Here is an 18,621-nt window from a genome sequence, read left to right as displayed (position 1 = left end):
TGAGTCTTCGTTACAGAAGATATTGGAGGGATTCCCTCACTTAAACATTTTTCTCTGCATCCAAAGAACTGTGTCACAACAAACATGCAGCAAAGAATGAAGTATAAAAATTAACTGAAGTGAAAAACAAATTAGAATGGCATTCACTCAATAAATCCTTAAATTATCCAAATGTGTAACTGCTACAATATTAATTAAAATATGTGACTGATAATTAGAATCAGGCATTTAACCAGAGGACTGTGGTCAATACTACACTACTGAAAGAACAATAATACAATATATTTTTCTAAAGGATCTGATGAAATCTACAGACTTCCCCATCCCCACCCCAAACTAATTTATGTCCTAGGGAAACTGGGAGAAAGCATGAAGGCTCTGCATGGAACCGGCATGTTTACAACATATTGGACAGGGATGGAAGACAGCCTGCCATTGATAGCAAAGGCGCAAGCTACTATGTATGTTATCCTCCTATATGGCAGACAAAACAAGTTCCAAGAATCAGAGGAGCGCATGGAACCACCAGCATAGTTACTTCTGTAATAACATCTATAGAGGCAAAGAATGTAGCAGGAGGTGCTTGACCCTTACATGTCAGGAATTACCCTTGAGTGACTATAGCCATATGTGCTGTGCCCAAGAGTGGCTTGAGCTTCAATGAGCCTTTATATTAAACTCTGTGGGAGAATAACTGTGTCTTTCTTCCTATCCTGTACAGTGTCAAGAGCATCAAAGGCTCGATGCAAATAAAAAGAATGATAAATAATAATCTCCTGGAGCTGAGTGGTGACAGCAGCCACACTCTGAATCACTGTATGCCTTAATGTGGTTTGACATGTTAATTAGTTCTGAGTGGGCTCATTTTCGTGCAATGGAAACAGCTCTTACAACGGACTGGAATATACCATATGCTTTTCACTGATGCTATGTTTCCTGACAAGAAAGTGAGTTACTTTACAGCAGGGAAATGTCTTAAATTAAAAGATATACTGTATATCCAACAATGCTGAATACTAAGGAGCATTTTTGCATCGTAAGTTCCCAAGTGTTGAGTACTGGGCCTGATTCACATGGTCATATTTTTCTGTGATGAGAACTGGAGCGGGACAACGAGAATATTATTACAGAAAGACAGGAAAAGCAGATATAAAGTAGAATCAAGGTTAGAGTGCTGGACTAGGACCGGGGAGACTCGAGTTCAAATCCCCATTCAGCCATGATACTAGCTGGGTGACTCTGGGCCAGTCACTTCTCTCTCAGCCTGACCTACTTCACAGGGTTGTTGTGAAGAGAAACTCAAGTACGTAGTACACCGCTCTGGGCTCCTTGGAGGAAGAGCGGGATATAAATGTAAATAAATAAATAAATAATAAATATTCCAATGAATAGGTGTGAAGCAGGGTTGACACCGAGGGGTAGCAAGAGGGAGTGGGTGCCCCCCGCAATTTACCGCTCCCCCTTTTGCTCCCCACCCACCAGACTGAAACTTTACAGAAAAGTGTCAGGCAATACATATTATGTTATAGTCTTATAGCTTGAGTTAATTATTTGAAAAGGCTTCAGTTGTTTAAAGAAGCCTCATTCATTCATTCCTCTACCCCAAAACAAGCAGCAGAAGCCAGTGCACCCAAGTAAATGGGAGACTCATCCAGCCTCCTAAGGCAGCCAAGCCGCCAACCCTTCTTGCCCAGGAACTGGGCTGGGTGAGACCATGTGTGCAGTGGCGGGGGTGGTGGTGCAGAGCTGGTACTGACCTCTCGCCACCCCAGTCTTTCCTGACACATGATCTTGGACAGGAAGAAAAAAAGGGGAGAAAAAACTAGCCCGGAAAACCCACTGGAATATTTGGCCTATTCTGAAAAGACAGTATTTTCTAAGAGGAGTGTGATCCATTTCCCCCCCCCCAAATAAGCTTAATTAACGCTGTAAATAAACCAATACAGTAAACAAAAGTTACCTCTAAATAAGTACTTAATTTTTAGCGAAATCTTTGCTCCACTAATAATGCTCTTGGCAACCCCTTTGCTCTCCCAAATTAATTGTTCTCGAGTGGTCCCTGGTGTGAAGTTTGAACACAAATGTGGATGGAGGTGAGAGGAGAGTTTGCAGTTCACAGAAGGAAGTGAGGCGGACACGCCTGCTAAGCACTGCATTGCATCCTCCCGGGCAGTGCTCTGCCGGCTTTTATAGGTGGTGAGTGTTATTAATGCATCTGTGATGGTGGGAGCTCGGCCTTCAGGGCCTTAGGCAGAGTGCCCAGTGAGTGCGGCAGCCTGGGCCTAGCCTAGGCCAGGCCCTGAGGAGCAGAGTCCTAGGACAAAGCAGAGAGTCTCTCCAAGGCCCAGGATGCCTGAAGGAACTCTATCTCCGCTCAGGCAATGGGGACCTGCAGCATGATGTGAGGGTAAAATGTTTCTTTTCTGGTGCATTAAAGCAATTGAAGAACATATAATCTATATATGGATGATATATATAAATATATAATGACAAGTTAACTATCACAGTGATGCTCTATGATTATTTCTTTTACTTAGTTCTCCTTTCTTTTCTCTTTAACATTGATTTGGTTGCTTATTCAACTATTACGCATCTCTGTACTATACACATTACACTGTGTACATAAAATAAGGGTGCATTTATTAAGTACTAACTTCAGATTTATTTTTTGTTCCATATGCATGTTTCATACCACTAGGGTTGCCACACTCTGGCTTTCCATATACAGGTTTTTTGAGCAGAATAGTGACTGCATGGTTTGCTCCATAACTCCGCTTCCACAAGAGCTAGAGCTTAGTTTATTGGTGGTGGGGGGGGATGAAAGCTGAAATCCGGGTGAATCTGCGTGGGCTAAGCAATCTGGGTGAGATGCTTAAAATCTGGGTGAAACCCGGAATTCTGGGCGGGCATGGAAACTCTACACAACACTAATTGCTGATACAGACTCTAGACCTACTACACTTTTTGAAATGGTTTTTGAAACTGAACCAGTATTAAATAATTCTGGGAACTTGCTGAGATGCTGAAAATTCCTCTCACAGAACTATGATTCCCAGAATCCTTTCAAGCAGGTTCTATTTTAAAGTGGTTTTTAAATGTGTAATGCAGCTAGAGCCTTAGCTGCAACAGTTTTAGACCTCAACTCCGCTGTGCAAATGATCATCTGTATATATAATTCTCTAAGGAGTACCAGTGGCTAATCCTGGGTGTGGAGTTCACGAACAGCTCCCAGGAGTTGTGAGAGCTGGTAAGGAGGGGGGGAGACCGAGGAGGAGGCAGTGGTGGCGGCGCAATTGGGAGCCGCCAAGGACGGCCAAGCAGGTGGTGAAAATGAGGCCGCTGAAGAACTGTCTGAGCCCTGAAATGGAGGGGGAAGAAGGGAGAACTAGGGGCGCAGATGCTCTGCACCTGGGTCAGCTAGTTATAAATAATGCATCTTTTAAATTTTTCTCATTTGAATGGTACCTGAACCAGTTGCTTACATGTACTGAATTGGTCACTAAACTTATTTGCCTGAACTGGAACCAAACTGGAACAACTTGAGCTACAGTTATTTTGAATCCCTGTCTTGGTGATATTTATGCAAACTTAATATACTCCCAAAATTGTCTAAGCTATGAGATTTGCTACTAGAGCCACTCAGAAGCAGTGTTAACTGGCTGGTCCACTTAATTCTAGGAGCTGTGATTCAGAGAGATTTCTGTCTGGTGTGCTACATGGTGTGCTGTGCAAAGTGATGTTTACAGCTATTCATATAATTTTAAAGTGAAACTTCTTAAATGGTGTCTTGGTATGGCAAAGGGCAGCCCCAGGGAAGTTCTTTGGTTTTGAGAACCAGTTTCCTCAGGAGAACTCATAGCCTTGAGGTAGTTGGGGCTTAGCAAACATGAATGCAGCTGGAATACGCACTGCTCACAAACTCTACCTTACAGAGTATTTCCATGTACTGAGGGAGATTGCTGCATCTGTTGCACTTGCTCTGGTGGCAGCAGAATACAGGACTAGATGGACTGACCCACTAGGTCAGTGCTCTTCACTGTTTTTCGAGCTAAAACCCCTTCAATGTGAGAGCCATTTCTCACTGTGCTAACCTCTGCACTTTTCTCAGTGCTGAGAGCGCCCTTTAAGAGAGACAGAGCCCTGCCTCTAAGAGGAAAGCACTGTGAAGGGCTACATTTCCCAGCATTCTGTGCATGCTTCCAAGATGGTTCAGGGGTTCAAGAGGAGTCTGTTTCTCTTAAAGGAGCCCAAAGTACAGCACTGCACAGTGGTAACGTTTGCCTGTACATGGTGCCAGGGGGACTGTGCAGTTTTCAGTTTTGACCAAAGCTTCACACAGACCCAATAAACAATTAGTCAGGGAGCCACACTTAGTGTTGATGGGGTGCACCACTGCCCCCCAAACCTTACAATGAAGAACGCTGCAGTAGGCTGTTCCTATTGGACACTGCACCAGCGCTCGATGCTTCATTACCAAAAAATCAAACTTGGTAATCCTTGCTTTTGAAAGTAACAGTTTTGAAGGACTTTGAAGTGAAAAGTTCTTCCACAGGTTTACCTGGATTTAATCAGTTTCCACCAGGAGAATTAGCCAAGGGTTCCATTTCAGTTGACATACCACGAGAGAGTGAAGAGTATGCTTAAAACCATCTCCAGATGATAGTGGTTCCCTTAGCAAGACACCTGCAATGGTATCTCTCCTGGTCAGGAGATGTAGCCTTCTACTAATGATAGTGCATTGCTGACATTATGACCACAGTCCTTAATTCACCCTCCCTGGTAATTTCTTGAGTGCTAGGAGAACAGCAGGAAAAGAGTGAGGACTAGTGATCATATGAGACCTGTCAGATGAAATGCAGAGCCATGGAAGCTCTTAACCAAGCTTCCAAAAACAAGCAGAGAATTCCCTCCCCAGATGACCCGACAGCAGTGTGGTTTGTTTTGCTGGCCCCTCCCTCTGCCATTCATCTAATCCACAGCTGTTTCTCAGCTGCTCTGCGCAGAGTCTCTTGCAAGAAGCAGAGACTAAAGCCTGGGGGTTGGTTTGGATGCAACACAATGGCAAATTCAGCCTCACTTAAAACAAAGACGCCAACTACACACCTTGGTTTCAAAGCAAATTGAACCATGGGTGAATCTGAGAGGCACATTTGGATGGAAAAACTCAGCAGGTATTCTCAGATTCAAGCAAGGAGGATCCACATTGTGTCTGAAACAGCCCATTGATTCTAGGTTTTGTAGATGTCCTGTCCATCAACTGTTAACTGCTGATAACAATGGGTAAGAGCTGTAATATAATTTCTTTTGCTTTCAGCAGGAATAGGAAGCTGTGGAGACAGTCTAAAGACAGATTTCATTCCACCACCCCCCCCCCCCCAGCATTTGAGTTGCTGTCAGGATTCAATGCTCAGAAAATTCTGCATCACCCCTAGAAAGAACATATCAGTCATACAAGATGCAGGTATGTGATAGGCATATCTAAACTTACTTTGGATTTTTCTCTGACTAAATGATGTTTTCTACATATTTTTATCCAAGAAGACATTGGGCAGAATCAAGGCTTCGTTAATCAAAATTAAGCACCATTCAAATAAAAATGAAACAGGTTTGTTATAACTGACTTAAGTCTCATTAATTTTAATAAGACTTAGTCATGATCAGCTTAAGCCTGGAACCTGCCCATGCTGCTCACTATTATACTGTATATAACACAAAAATATACACACCAACAAATTCATACCACCTAAAACTGTTTGCCAAATAACAACAATCTCTATCCATAAAGAACATCACATTATAATATCACAAACGGAAGTTTCAGCCAAACATTCTCCTCTACATACGATGGGGCTGTGGTGAGAATGTGCCCATCCCAATTAAGTTGTGCTGACATGATCATCCCAGCATGTCCTTTAATCAGGTAGCAGGGTGATCATCCAAACAACCCATCTACATGTGATTACAGGACATGCCAAGATAGTGTCGGTACATCCATTAATGATGTTGCGGTGGGTGCATTCTCACTTCTGCACTGTCCTCATGTGTAGAGGAGGATGTTCAGCTGAATGAACCTCTTGCGGCTACGTCTAGGGAGGTTGGCTACAGTCCCATGGACCTTGAACTTCTTAATAATATTTGCAACTGTTGTCACAGGAACATCAAACTGCTTGGAGTTGGTCTTATGGCCTTTGCCTTTAACATGCTTGTCTATAATTTTCCTTCTGATCTCCTCAGACAACTCTCTCCTTTGCTTTCTCTGGTCCATGTTCATTGTGGGACACACGATGATAGCAAACAGCAGAGTGACTTCTTTTCTCCATTTAAATAGGCTGAATGACTGATTGCACGATTGGAGACATGTGTGATACTAATGAAAGAAAAGAGCTAATTTGAAAAATCACTCTAATTCAATTATTTATTATCTTTTCTAGGGGTACGAACAAATGTGTCCAGGCCACTTTAGAATATATTTGTAGAATAAGCAGTACTTTATCTCTTTTCACATTTGCTTTGCTTTACTCGATGACATATCAAAGGCATGCAGGTATACATGGGACAATTGCTTTTCATTTAATCGCTTTTCAGGAGGCATAAAACACTTTTTCATTGAGCTGTAAGGGTACCAACAAATTTGTCCACATGTGTATAGGAGATCATAATTGGTAGGTCTTCATGTTTAGTCAATACATTTTAGTCAACATACATAAATATCTCTCCATATCTACAATACAGAGTATTATCAGGATTTAATCCTTATTTCATCATTTTTGTTCATGATTCTAACATCAGCTTTCTAACATCAAAGTGAAACCACCCCAAGTAACATATAAGGTTGAGCTAGCTATTCCTTTTATTCGAATAATGAGGCTGTGCTCACGAGCAGACCTACCCAGGGTAGGGCAGCCCAACCTGGATAAGGCTGCTCGCGTGCACCGCTGGGATCATCCGTGGCAAGCCCAACTTTTGTCCCTGGGCTTTGACTTAGGTTAGAGGGCACAAGCACGCTTTCTAACCCAGCACCGGGATCATTTGTATGCTCAGGATCGTTTGTATGCTCGGGTGCCTAGAGTGTCTGATTCCTGGGGGAAGCCTGCAAGGCACCGCACTCATCGTACAGTGCCTTCTGGGATTTGGGGGGGCCAGAGAAATGAGTCTTGGCCTCCACTGATCCACACTACACAGAGCAGAAGGGATCGTGTGGGCGCACAATGGTGCACCCACAGGAATCCTAAGGATTTTCTGAGGGGAAGGTAGATTGAACCCTGCCTTCCCCCTGCCTCTCTCCCCGCCCCAGTGGAAGCGTGTGAATAACCTCCATATTTGTTAACTCCCATGCAATCCAATGTGTATTCAATTGTGCTTATCCCAGGTAAGTATGTATATGATTACAGCCTTAGACATACAAGCCATATTTCATCACCATTCTATAATGGACAATAGGCTGTGTACATTTAAAACTTATGACTATCCTTGCCACTGTCTAAATACTACTTTTCTTCAGTGTAATATTGTTAACAGACTGCAGAGAAAAAAAATGTGCTGAAATGATGGAGCTGCACAGATAAATATCACACTGTGCATACAATGCAATACAATCACATTGTGCATACAATAGGTAAGGAACAACAACGTTACTGGAAGAATAGAAAAAGGCATGAGAGCAAGAAGCCACATAATAGGAGAGAATTTTGAATAGGGCAAAAGGAGGACACAGAAAGCAGAGGAAGGGGAGGGGGAGAGGATAATAACTAAAGTGTAGGCTGAACTGGAATATGTTTCATTTTCAAGACCTTGGATTGTTTGCTGAAAGAAAGAAATTTAGTGAAGGACATGAAAGAAGGGGTCATTGTGAAGGACATGAAAGAAAGGGTCAAAGTGCCAGGAAAGTCAGAAAAGAGTGGCATTTTATTATCAAAGGAATACTCATCATTAATGTGGCAGCAATACTGTATGGATTTTGTAGTTGGGACTCCCAACCTTTCCAACATTTAGGCACTCATAAGCTTGTGGTACAAAACATCGATCCATCCTCTACTAACACCTGGAAAAGAAGGTGTTCTCTTCATCCACAGAAACGCACACAGTTGATGCCTATAATATATGTCCCATACCATACTTCGAGTATCTGGCAGCATTTTGTGAACATACACACACATTCCTGAGACTATTCATTCTCACCGAAAAGCTTGGCAACAGGTTTTGTTGCCACAATTCATGTGGCAAGCCACTGCATGAAAATAATTTACCACATGGTAACAGTCACCACATGGAGCAATTTTTGTGGTAGTTATAATGTAAATCATTAAGACAATAAGACAGAAAGATAATGTAAATTGTAAAGACAGGTCATCTTGGAGAGAATCTATCTATGTTCGCTAGGAGTCGATACCGACTTGACGGCACTTAATCAATCAATCAATCAATGATGTAAATTAGTTTTAATCCAATTAGAAGTCTGTTGGTCTAATCTATTTTATATTTAAGCATATTTTCTTTTCTTAACAAGAATTAAAATAATGAACTGTGCTTGTATTTTAATGTACTGATAAATTTATATGATTATAGCTATGCCGTCCAGATAAAATATACAGATTGGGACATAACTGGAAGTGTAAGAAGTGTTGCTAGGGGGTGTGGGGCGGGGAGGACGCTTGTTATATTGAGCGATTCCCCTGACCAATAGTGCTGTGAAGACAGCTGGGAAATTGAACAACCTGCTGTGTCAGTGCTCTTACCCTTGTCAATTGTTTGCTGGGGTGGGGTACCACCCGAATGTGTTGACAACCTGGCATATGTGAGCTGTGCGGAGAATGAATGTATCAGATCTCTAAAATAAGCAGTGTCCAGGCATTTTCCAAGACCATAAGGAAAGAGTTTGTTCACAGGACTATTTGCCAAATAACTTGCATGAAGTATATGGATAAGCCAACATAAATGAAGCTGCCTTATATTAAGTCAGACCATTGGTCCATCTTGCTCAGCATTGTTTACACCGATTGGGCATCAAGTCTCCAGGGTCTCAGATAGGTCTTTGCCAGTTCTGCCTGGGGAATGAAGCTATGGCCTTCTGTGTGCAAAGCAGAGCTGCACTTAAGAGACTGCATCCTGCTAAGTGTCATGGAGATTTTTGCTATTGAGTGCAGATATGTGATAACATGTACATGTGGTAGACTATACAGTTACATAGTCATCTATGTCTACAGAAATGTAAAGAAAATGTAGGCACAGAAGTCAAACTTCTGTAGTCTGAAGTTTAGCATCATTTTCTTGTTTTGTTTTATTGCTCAGTTTTTACTTATTGTTAATTATTTACTTCAGGCATCTCCCATTTCTGCCATGCATAATGTACGGTGTCTGCATCTTTAATGTCCTGTATAATGTTTCCAGAGCCTTGTAAAATTTAAACAGAACTCTTACATTGTTCTGTATTAGAAATCCATACAATTCATATATTTTAACAATTTCTTCATTGGATTATTTGTTTCTTATTTTTCCAGTACTGTTTCTCTCAACTGACTGGCACAGCTCTCTTCAATATTTGGTGATCCAATGAATGTATTTCATTCATTGTGTGCGGTACACCAAGAGTAGAATATAAACATTTCCTTTCTTTTTTAATTAAAACTTTATTAGCATTTTTGGCAGAATATAAGCATTGTACTATAATTCATTATGTTCTCCCAGGGCATTTCAGCACCATTCCCCCCAAAACCTTTGCATTATGATTGGCACAATATGATAACTAACTAAAGATTTCAGTGCTATTGCCCATGCATGCCACATGTCATGGTCATAGAAGGTACAGAACCAGAAATGTTACTGTTTAAAAATAAACTGCTCATGGGCTATTCTGGAATAAAAGCAACTTCAGTGCATAATTATGTAAAGTCTTCAACATAACACCACAGGCACCATCAACTGGAACGAATTGTTTTTATGGCACAGTTAAGTAAGCAACTGGCCACTACAGTCAAGTAAAGAAGATTTATGTTTGGTGTATTATTCTTTAAAACTCTGCTGGGTAGATGTGTTACCATTGCTCCAGATGTATATCCAGCATAGTCCTTTGCTGTTATTTTGTTTATTTTATTCAGTTCCTTGTGTATTTTAATCATTTTTTATCCTTATAGGTTCTGTGACACTTGTAATTCTAAAGGGGAAGGGAAATGAGTACATTTTTCAGTGCCCAAAATAATTTTATTGTATGAGGGACCCAAGTATGTGAAATTCCCTCCCCAGGTGTCTTCAGTTGATGCATGGAGCAGGGGAAATTTCACTTCCTTCAGACATGAAGTCAAACATTAGACCTTTTATTTCCCAAAGCTTTTAATGGAATGGTCTGAGTCTTTGCTACTTTTATCTAGTCTCCTAATAGATGCATTTGATTTTAATTGTGTGTTGTTGCTGCTGCTGCTGTCACAGTAGTTTTAAATCTATCTCCCTCTCCTGCTCTCGCTATCTCGCTGTGTGTATGTGTGTGTGTGCGCTATAGCTATATATCTGGATGGTTTGGTTTTGTAAAATGCTTTAGCAATTTTAAATAGAAAAGCAGGATATGAATATATCCTAAATAAAAACTACTGGTGCTCTTGTGCAAAAGCACTTTTGCGTAAATACTTAAACTGGTGCGATCACACTTCTGCAACACTGCTTTCATTATTTCCAATGCAAGTAGAGTCATGGAAGTGAAATCACACCAGTTTTAGTATTTGCGCAACAGCCCTTTTGCAGAAGAGCACCAGTAGTTTCCACCCCAGTGCTCACAGCAGTGCGGGTGGTTCAGCGTCTCTGGCATTTCACTGAACAACATGTTGTCCACTGTATTTCCCCTTTAAACTCATTATGAGGTATGATGTGAGTTTCAGGAGTAATTACCTACCTCCTTTCTCCTTCAATTTGTTGTAGGTAATCTTACCCTTATATTTTAGAGTGTGTCTTATGCAGAATGAAATGGTCAGGTCAAAACCCAAAACAGCTTTGGAGATGCAGAAAGAGGCCAGTTTTTGTGAACTGCCTAGCGTATCCAGAGACAGGCAACATATAAATTAAATAAATAAATAAAAATAAACAAACTGTGGTTTTTCTTTCCATCTTTCTCAATTGATCTGGCTTCTTCGCCAATCCTATTTTCTACCTTCCTCCTCACTGATGGAACTAGCAGTGCTCTCATTTCCCCCCATAACAGGTGATAGGAAGGAACAGCAGAGCAAGAGCACGGCATAACCAGTTGTAGTCACATTCTCACTACTTGGACTGTTGAGCAATGGCAGTCATTTGAGGAGGAATCTGTTGGGGTTTGTGATTATTTGGCAAAGCACCAAGGAAGCTCCCACTCCAGTTACAGAGTGCAGAGTTTAGTTGTTGCAGCTATTTAAGTAACACACATAGAGATCTCTGTAGATTCTAAACTAAATTGATTTATTGATGAAGTACATTTGAGATAGGAAAGACCTATCCTATCTATCAGCTACATAATTAATAGGTAGGGAGAGAGAGTTGTTTCCACCTTCTCTCTAAGAGGAAAGGAAGAGGACTGACTCACTACAGGAAGTACCTGAGGAGTAAAGGCAGGGGTCATAGAGTAGAGACAATCAGGGACAGGTAAGGAGACCCTCACTAATTGCCTCTACTCCCAATGCCCCTAGTGGTTGTTAGGATAGTTGGTGCAAAGGATCGATGCACTGGAACTCCATCTCTGGGGCACTCCACACGATTAGTGTGAAGCGCTGGGAGGGTTAGTTCAGGGAGAGTGTGCTTAGCCCGCTCTGGCCACACACGAGCAGAACGCTTACCCTGGGCAGTAGCATTACCCGCCCATACGACTACCAGCTCCGTCACGGAGCCAGTTGGGGCAGTGGGGTTTGGGGGCTGCCCAGCCCCTGGAAGTCCCAGCATGCCCTCTGGAAGTGCACAGGGCATGCTGGGGAGACCCTTGGGGTTGGGAGGCTTGATGGATCCTCCCGGTCAGGGGTCTCTTTGTGAGTTATCGCAGTGTGGAGAAGTGCCGAAGCATCTTATGACCCCAAAACCTAGGTTAAGGGGAAGAGTTTTAAGGTGAGCTAGCCGCCAGAGAACCAATGGGCTCACTCACAAGTCTGGTGGTTCTCAAGACTGCACAAAAGTGGGCTGGGCTGCATTAGCTTGTTTTCACATGTTCATGTGAATAGTTTCAATATTTGCTGATACCACCTCCTGTTGTGGTCTTGCGTGTAAATGTGAGTCTGTCCTGTCCCGTCTTAACTGCCCATGATGCTGAGGCTGAAGCCAAAGACAGAGCGAGGCAGTGCTGAGGCCAGACTGAGAGGAGGCGAGACAATGCTGAGAACACTGACTAGTTAAAAGCTTTGAGGGTTCAAAAACAGCAACTTGACTATGCAAAAAGAACCCAAAATAAAATAAAAATCTTAATTTATAAATTTCTTGAATAATTAAATCTTATTTAAACAAACTTACACAATAAGTTGTAAAAAAAATCAATTCTTATACATCAATCCCACTCATAGACTATAATCATTTGTACTATTAAAAGCTTTACAAATAATCATACATAGAAAGATATCCTATAATAAAATAAAAGTCTTTTCACACAATCAGAACCTCTGGTGGCTAGGATGGGCGAGGGGGAAGGCAGCATTGGACCTACCTTCCCCCAGATGATTGTTGCTGTGTTCTTGTGCACCCACATGATCCACACTACCAGCAGCATGGATCACTGGAGGCCAGAGTTCCCAGCTCCTAGGAATCCCTAAATGCACCGCGCAAGCAGCGTTCCCCCATGAGTCGGACGCCCTCCCTCGTGTGTCCTTGTGCAGCCTGAGCATACACATGGCACTGGGGTTAAGGGCCTGCTTGCTAATAGCCGGGGTTGAAAATCGGACTAGATGGGGCAGAAGCACTGGGATTGGGAGCAATCCTGGCACTCCACACAAGCAGCCTCATAGTGTGTAAATTCAGTCCTGTAATTCTAATGTATTTATTACACCAACTTGGAACCTCATTAAAAAAAACATCCATTTGGACTTTTTTTTACAACACAGTTACAAATGTTTCTGTGAACCTTTGTTACCTTTTAGGGACTCCCCTCCCCCCCCCATTTTTTATTCTTGCTGACATCCAAACTAACAAAGCACTGGTGCTCTGAAGTTGAATTGAAGTTGAAATATGCCCCCTCAGGGACATATTTTCAGGCATCGCAGTCAGTTTTAGAGGGAAGGGGAGGTTGACAAAAATTGCCCCTCACTCATTAAAAAACTGACAAAAATTGGTTGACAAAAATGAGCCTCCTACAGATATTGGCCTACAACTCCCCTGTAGTACCAGCGCACCGTTGCAGCACCAGCATGTTGTTAATCTAGATATCAGCCTCTATTTTGCTTCCTCTAAGTTTGCTTTTTTGGTGCTTGTTGCACATACAGTATTTTAAGAACAATAATTAAATATCCGCCTGTGCTTCCTTCTGCCTTGGTTGCTAGTCTATGCTTTGGCCCTCTCATCCATAGTGTGTTCAGCTAAGGAGAGCTTTCTGGAGCCTATTTATACCAATACACTGGTGGGGCCCCTGGGAAAGAAGCCATTTTGACCGCCCCCCTTTTTAAAAAAAAAGTTACAGAAATCACATTTCAAACATTGGCATTTGTTTGAACAGATGCCTTGTTGTGTGTACTGGTTTTAGTTGAACTGTGCATATTCCTTAGATGTCACTAGCAGTATCTCTAATTGCCATCACTTGGTTAATCTTATTGAAGTCTTGAAGTAAATCATTTGGCATTCTACAGAATTATTTGTATATGCTTGACTGACTCTCCCTATTCTCTTCTTTGCCATTGAGATAGCATGTTGTTTAGCAAGTTTGTATTTTAGCAAGCATTTAGCAACTCTGGTCAGTTTGCCAGAGGAAATATGTACATTTAAGCATTATTAGGCCTAGTGGGGCAAACTCCTGTTGATTCCAGTGGGTAAAACTGTACCTCTGAGTCACTTCCACCATCTCATTCTGCGGCCACATAATGACTCCATATTCACATGAAAGCATGGGCTGTAATTACGACATGCTTTCAGACAACTCCCTGAACTCCAGGCACAACTCACGGGAGCTTCTGCAAGCAAGCAAGCTTCATGAACAGACCATTTGCATGCTATGCTTTTAGTGAAATGTGAAGTGGCTTGAAAATATAGTGTCAAAACTCGGCATTTATTTCCATGCTTTCTTTTACATTGTAAAATGTAATAATTTTGCCTTGCTTCTCACAGTTGGACCAAGACAATCTTTCTTTATTCTAAAAAAGGGCTACTCAGCTTTGGCCTAGGGATGTGCAAACAGGTTCAGAACCAAACCAGTTCAAAGTCGAACCAGTTTGGTTCAAAGGCTCGGGGTTGAGCCCAACCACCCCTGGTTCGGCTTGATCCTGAACCGAACCCATTCAGTCCGCAAACATTTTTTAGTTATTTTTTTAAAAAATTAACTTTCCCCCTCTGGGGGGACTCTCCAAGGCTGTGGGGGGCACGCGGAGGTTCCCCCTCCCCCCGCCAGCCTCCCCGCCTTCCAAAACCGGCCTGTTCAGCCGTTCTTCGGCCCATTCGGGCCTTTCCCCCAGCGCAGTGGCCATTTGGAAAATCTTTTTTTTACTGAAAAATGTTTGCAGACACCCCCTCCCCCAGACTGGACCAAACTGAACCGGAGGGGCTTGAGGGGGTGCCAGGCCAAACTGGCCCAGTCAGGTTCAGGTCTGGTTCAGACTTGAACTGAACCGGACAAGTTGGTTCCATGCATACCCCTACTTTGGACCTCCTGCAGATGTTTGCCTACAACTCCCAACATCATTAACTATTGGCCACAGTGGCTGGGGATGCTGGTAGCTGTAGTCCAAAAACAGCTGGAGGTCCACAGTTGAATAACTCTGCTCTAAAATATGCTCCAGGGCCCAAGATGCTTCGAGTGCCATAAAAGCAAATGGTGTGGGGACAGGAGCAGTTTAAGGAAGAGAAGCATTTGACTTCCTGAGGCTATTCTCATGACCACGGAAAACTGGGCTAAGGAAGACCAGCCCAGTTCTCCACAGTTGTGTGCAGCACTGGGAGCTGCACAGCTCCAGCCTGCTAGCCCACCTAATTTCCCCTCCCCTAAAATGAGGTCAGAAGAGCTAGCACTCCATTAGCTAGTGCTCCGCGAATCTCATTTCCCTGATTATGAGTCACCATGGCGCGGCTCCACACCATGGTGACTCACGAGGAGACCCGCGACTGGGAGGCTATGAAAAGCCTCTCAGCATTGGGGGGGGGCTCCCCAGAATGCCCCACGTACCTGTGTGGGACATTCTGGGACTTCCAGGGGCCGGGTAGCCCCCAATCCCCGCTGTCCCAACCGGCTCTGTACGATAATCTTGTGGGCGGCCAATCTGGCCACCCAGAGAGGAGGCAGTGATCATCTGCAGGGAGGTAAGCACTTTCAGGCTTGCTCCCCTCAGAAGGGGGTAGCCTTCTGGAGCGATCGTGAAGATTGTTTCCCTAAGTTTTGAGGACAAAAAGTAGTTTCTGTGAAAATTTGGTCCACAGATACCTCCAGAGACTGGAGCAATAGCTACAACCTCCCTTTTTACAAAGCCAACTCTTCTTTTCACTTTGTAGCACAATGTGCTTACTGTGGCATAAACCAAGAACAGAAAGTTATTACAAACCATCCTTTTTATAACAGTTTATGGAAAACATTTCTCACACAATAAAACATTTTGTCCTATATTTTTCACTTCTCTACCTATACTATCAGTATACCTGATAGTAACATAAAATTGGGAAGAACCATGCCATATGGATCCATGGGAGGGAGGAGAATACTCAGTTTAATTAAGCATTATGCAGATGAATCACTGGTCTTCTGATCTTTCTTTTCAGGTATCCTTTTTTTTTTGCTCTGTTGCTGACAAAGGAAACCTCAGCTAGGCAGGACGATTATGTTCCAGTAACATGTATGTTTCATTGACAAAGCCAATGCCGCTTACATAACCAGTCACCCTTAGCCCATGCATTCCTAACATCTTTATTGCATGGTAGCTTCAGCTAACAGTAGGATAATGCCTCACACTCATATATATAGAAAACAACAGGAGACGTTGCTAGGAGCTGTCAGAGCAGCATCGGAGGGCATGTGAGGAGCTTCTTACTTAACTATCACAATATATGGCTTTCTGTTCTCTGGCTGGCTGGCTCATATTGGGCTGTGGCAATAAATATGTTCCAAGCACAGAGCTATAGCACAGGAAAATGCAGGACTATCAAATTACAGTGACTGTTACAACGCCATTGCTTCCATTGTGGAGGCATTGCTTTTGTAGCAATAAACAAGATAAAGATACCGAAACATTAGATCAGGGCTTTCCAGCTTTGGATCTCCAGATACTGTCAGACTACAATCCCTGTCATCTCCAGCCACAATGGCCAAAGGTCATGTGGGAACCCAAGGTTGGGAACAACTGCATTTGATGAATTGTGTGACTCCATAAATTATGAGATCAGATACAGCCCTCCTTTTTAATGGGAAGAAAAGGCTTAGCTGAACAAAAGCAAATAGCTTTGGTACAACCATCCCACCTCTAGGATATTGCCTCTTTGCCCTCCCCCTCACTCCCTGGTATCAATGTAGTTTCTGTTATATGGTTAACATTCCAGAATGGAATTTTCTCTAGTAACTTTCTGAACAACTCTCCTTCTGGACTAATCTGTGTTATATTTGGTCTCTAAATAAAAGTTAGACCAAATTCTACCTGATGAAAAGTTTAGTGTAATTACACTGCACATCACTGCAGCAACAGAAGTTGGCTCAATAAAAGCTGTTCCCTTATTTGCTTTATAAATACAGTATTCCTTAATGGTACTATTGTTTCTTGGAAGCATTTCTATTTCTTTTATTGAATTGCATGTTTGAAAGGGACTAGAATGTCATCAAACCTAAACTTGCTTTTCTCAGCAAAGGATCTTCAATATGTTAACCCTCTACAGATTAACTTGCCCTTTTCCCTCTCACAGATTTCTTTCGTAGCAAAGCCAGCTAGAAAAACCATGATACTTTTGTGCAGTGAAATTGTGACTATGTGCACTGACCTTTTAGGATTACACATGCTGAAAATTAAACAAGCCTCTGGAATTCTCCAGGGCATTGCATAAAAGACTGCTTTACTTTTATGAATGCCTACATAAAATAATAAATATTGCCCATAAACAAAGGTTAGAAAAAAGCTCCACACCACTGGTTCTGGGAAACCACTTCCTGAAACACACCTACTCCAGTGGGCAACTTCAAATTATGATTAATCTTTATAGTAATGATGCAGTATCCACATGACTGCAGGTTCTTGTTTACCTGTCTCCCGATAATTGGATTGGTCACCTTTTTCTCCTCGCAGACAAAATTGTAGCTCATTCCTCCAAGTCCAGCAGCATGTAGGTCAATGCCATAAATTATGGTTGTTTTAGACAAATGCAAAATGGTCAGGCTGAATGTGTTGCTTTTTCTGTCTCTCCCAAAGGCTGGTCTGTCATCACCAGGGTGAGAGACTGGTGTGGGCTGTCTGTTGCTGCTGCTGCTGCCTTGAACATCTGCCTGCAGGAGAAGGAAAGGGAGAAGGCGAGTCCACCTGCTGGTCCCCTGCCTGACCTGTAGAACTGTGGCCTTTGGCAGTTGAACTATGGCCTCTGGCTGCTTTGCAGGATCGGGACCAGGAGTGTGTCAGCAGTTCCAGACTGTCAGCTGACCAGAGGGGCTCTCTCTGGCCCTATATAAGAACGCTGCCTGTGGCGGCGGGCCCGCAAACGGTGGAGTCACCACCGAAGGGGCAACACCAAAGGAGTTCGCCCCTTTGGGGGAGCCACTTCAGGGGAAAGCAAGGGCGAAGGCCAGGTCTCTTGGCCCAGATATTTGTATGTGGGAGGCATTTTATAAAAGGGCTTCTGTTTTAATTTGTCCTGGGTGAGGAACTTGTATAATGTGTCTGGGCTTATCTGGAGATGGGGAGACAGGGGGCATGTCCACTGACTGTGGGGCAGCCATTCCGGTGGTGGTGGGGAACAGAAGAAGTAATGTTGGCAGGTCAGCAGGTCGTTACAGGGGAAGGGAACATAGAAATTCACTAGCTATTTACCCTTCCGGCTGTCTTGCCAGCTCATTGACCTTGGGGAGCAGTGCCCACCACCCATGGAACCTCACCTTGCTCCTCTGTAATGCCAGGTCAGTCCAGAACAAATCAGAAAACATACATGATTTGATTCTGGATGAAGGTGGCAACCTGGTATGTATTACAGAGACCTGGTTGGGGGAGGCTGGGGGCCCAGTGTGGTCCCGGCTTCTCCCTCCAGGGTAGTCTATTGAGGAGCGGGTGAGGGACCGGGGGTGGGGAGGTGGAGTGGCTGTCGTCTACAAGAATAATATCTCCCTTACCAGGATCCCTGTTAGAGTGTCAGACCATATTGAATATGTGTACTTACGTTTGGGGACCAGGGATAGACTGGGACTTCTGTTGGTGTACCAATTGGCCCGCTGCTCAACAGAGTCCCTAACTGAGCTGACAGACTTGGTCTCAGACTTGGTGTTGGAGTCGCCCAGGCTTGTGGTGCTGGACGACTTCAATGTTC

The 18,621-nt window shown here is 43.2% G+C and overlaps 1 long non-coding RNA gene across 3 annotated transcripts in view; it reads left to right on the top strand.

Annotated features, from left to right (window-relative positions):
- The first annotated feature begins 1,617 nt into the window (after positions 1-1,617).
- LOC128325682 (uncharacterized) overlaps positions 1,618-18,621 on the top strand; it is a 63,621-nt gene continuing 46,617 nt past the window's right edge. For 2 of the 3 annotated variants that reach the window (XR_008307558.1, XR_008307556.1), the window contains exons 1-2: positions 1,618-2,196; positions 5,315-5,461. This is a non-coding gene — a long non-coding RNA (uncharacterized LOC128325682). Of the gene's footprint in view, positions 2,197-5,314; positions 5,462-17,519; positions 17,621-18,621 lie in introns of those variants that run through there. The other variant, XR_008307557.1, reaches the window with a different exon arrangement.

This window comes from Hemicordylus capensis, chromosome 5 (genome assembly GCF_027244095.1).
Source record: "Hemicordylus capensis ecotype Gifberg chromosome 5, rHemCap1.1.pri, whole genome shotgun sequence".
Taxonomy (NCBI): Eukaryota; Metazoa; Chordata; class Lepidosauria; order Squamata; family Cordylidae; genus Hemicordylus; species Hemicordylus capensis.
This window is presented reverse-complemented; position numbering and strand designations above follow the sequence as displayed.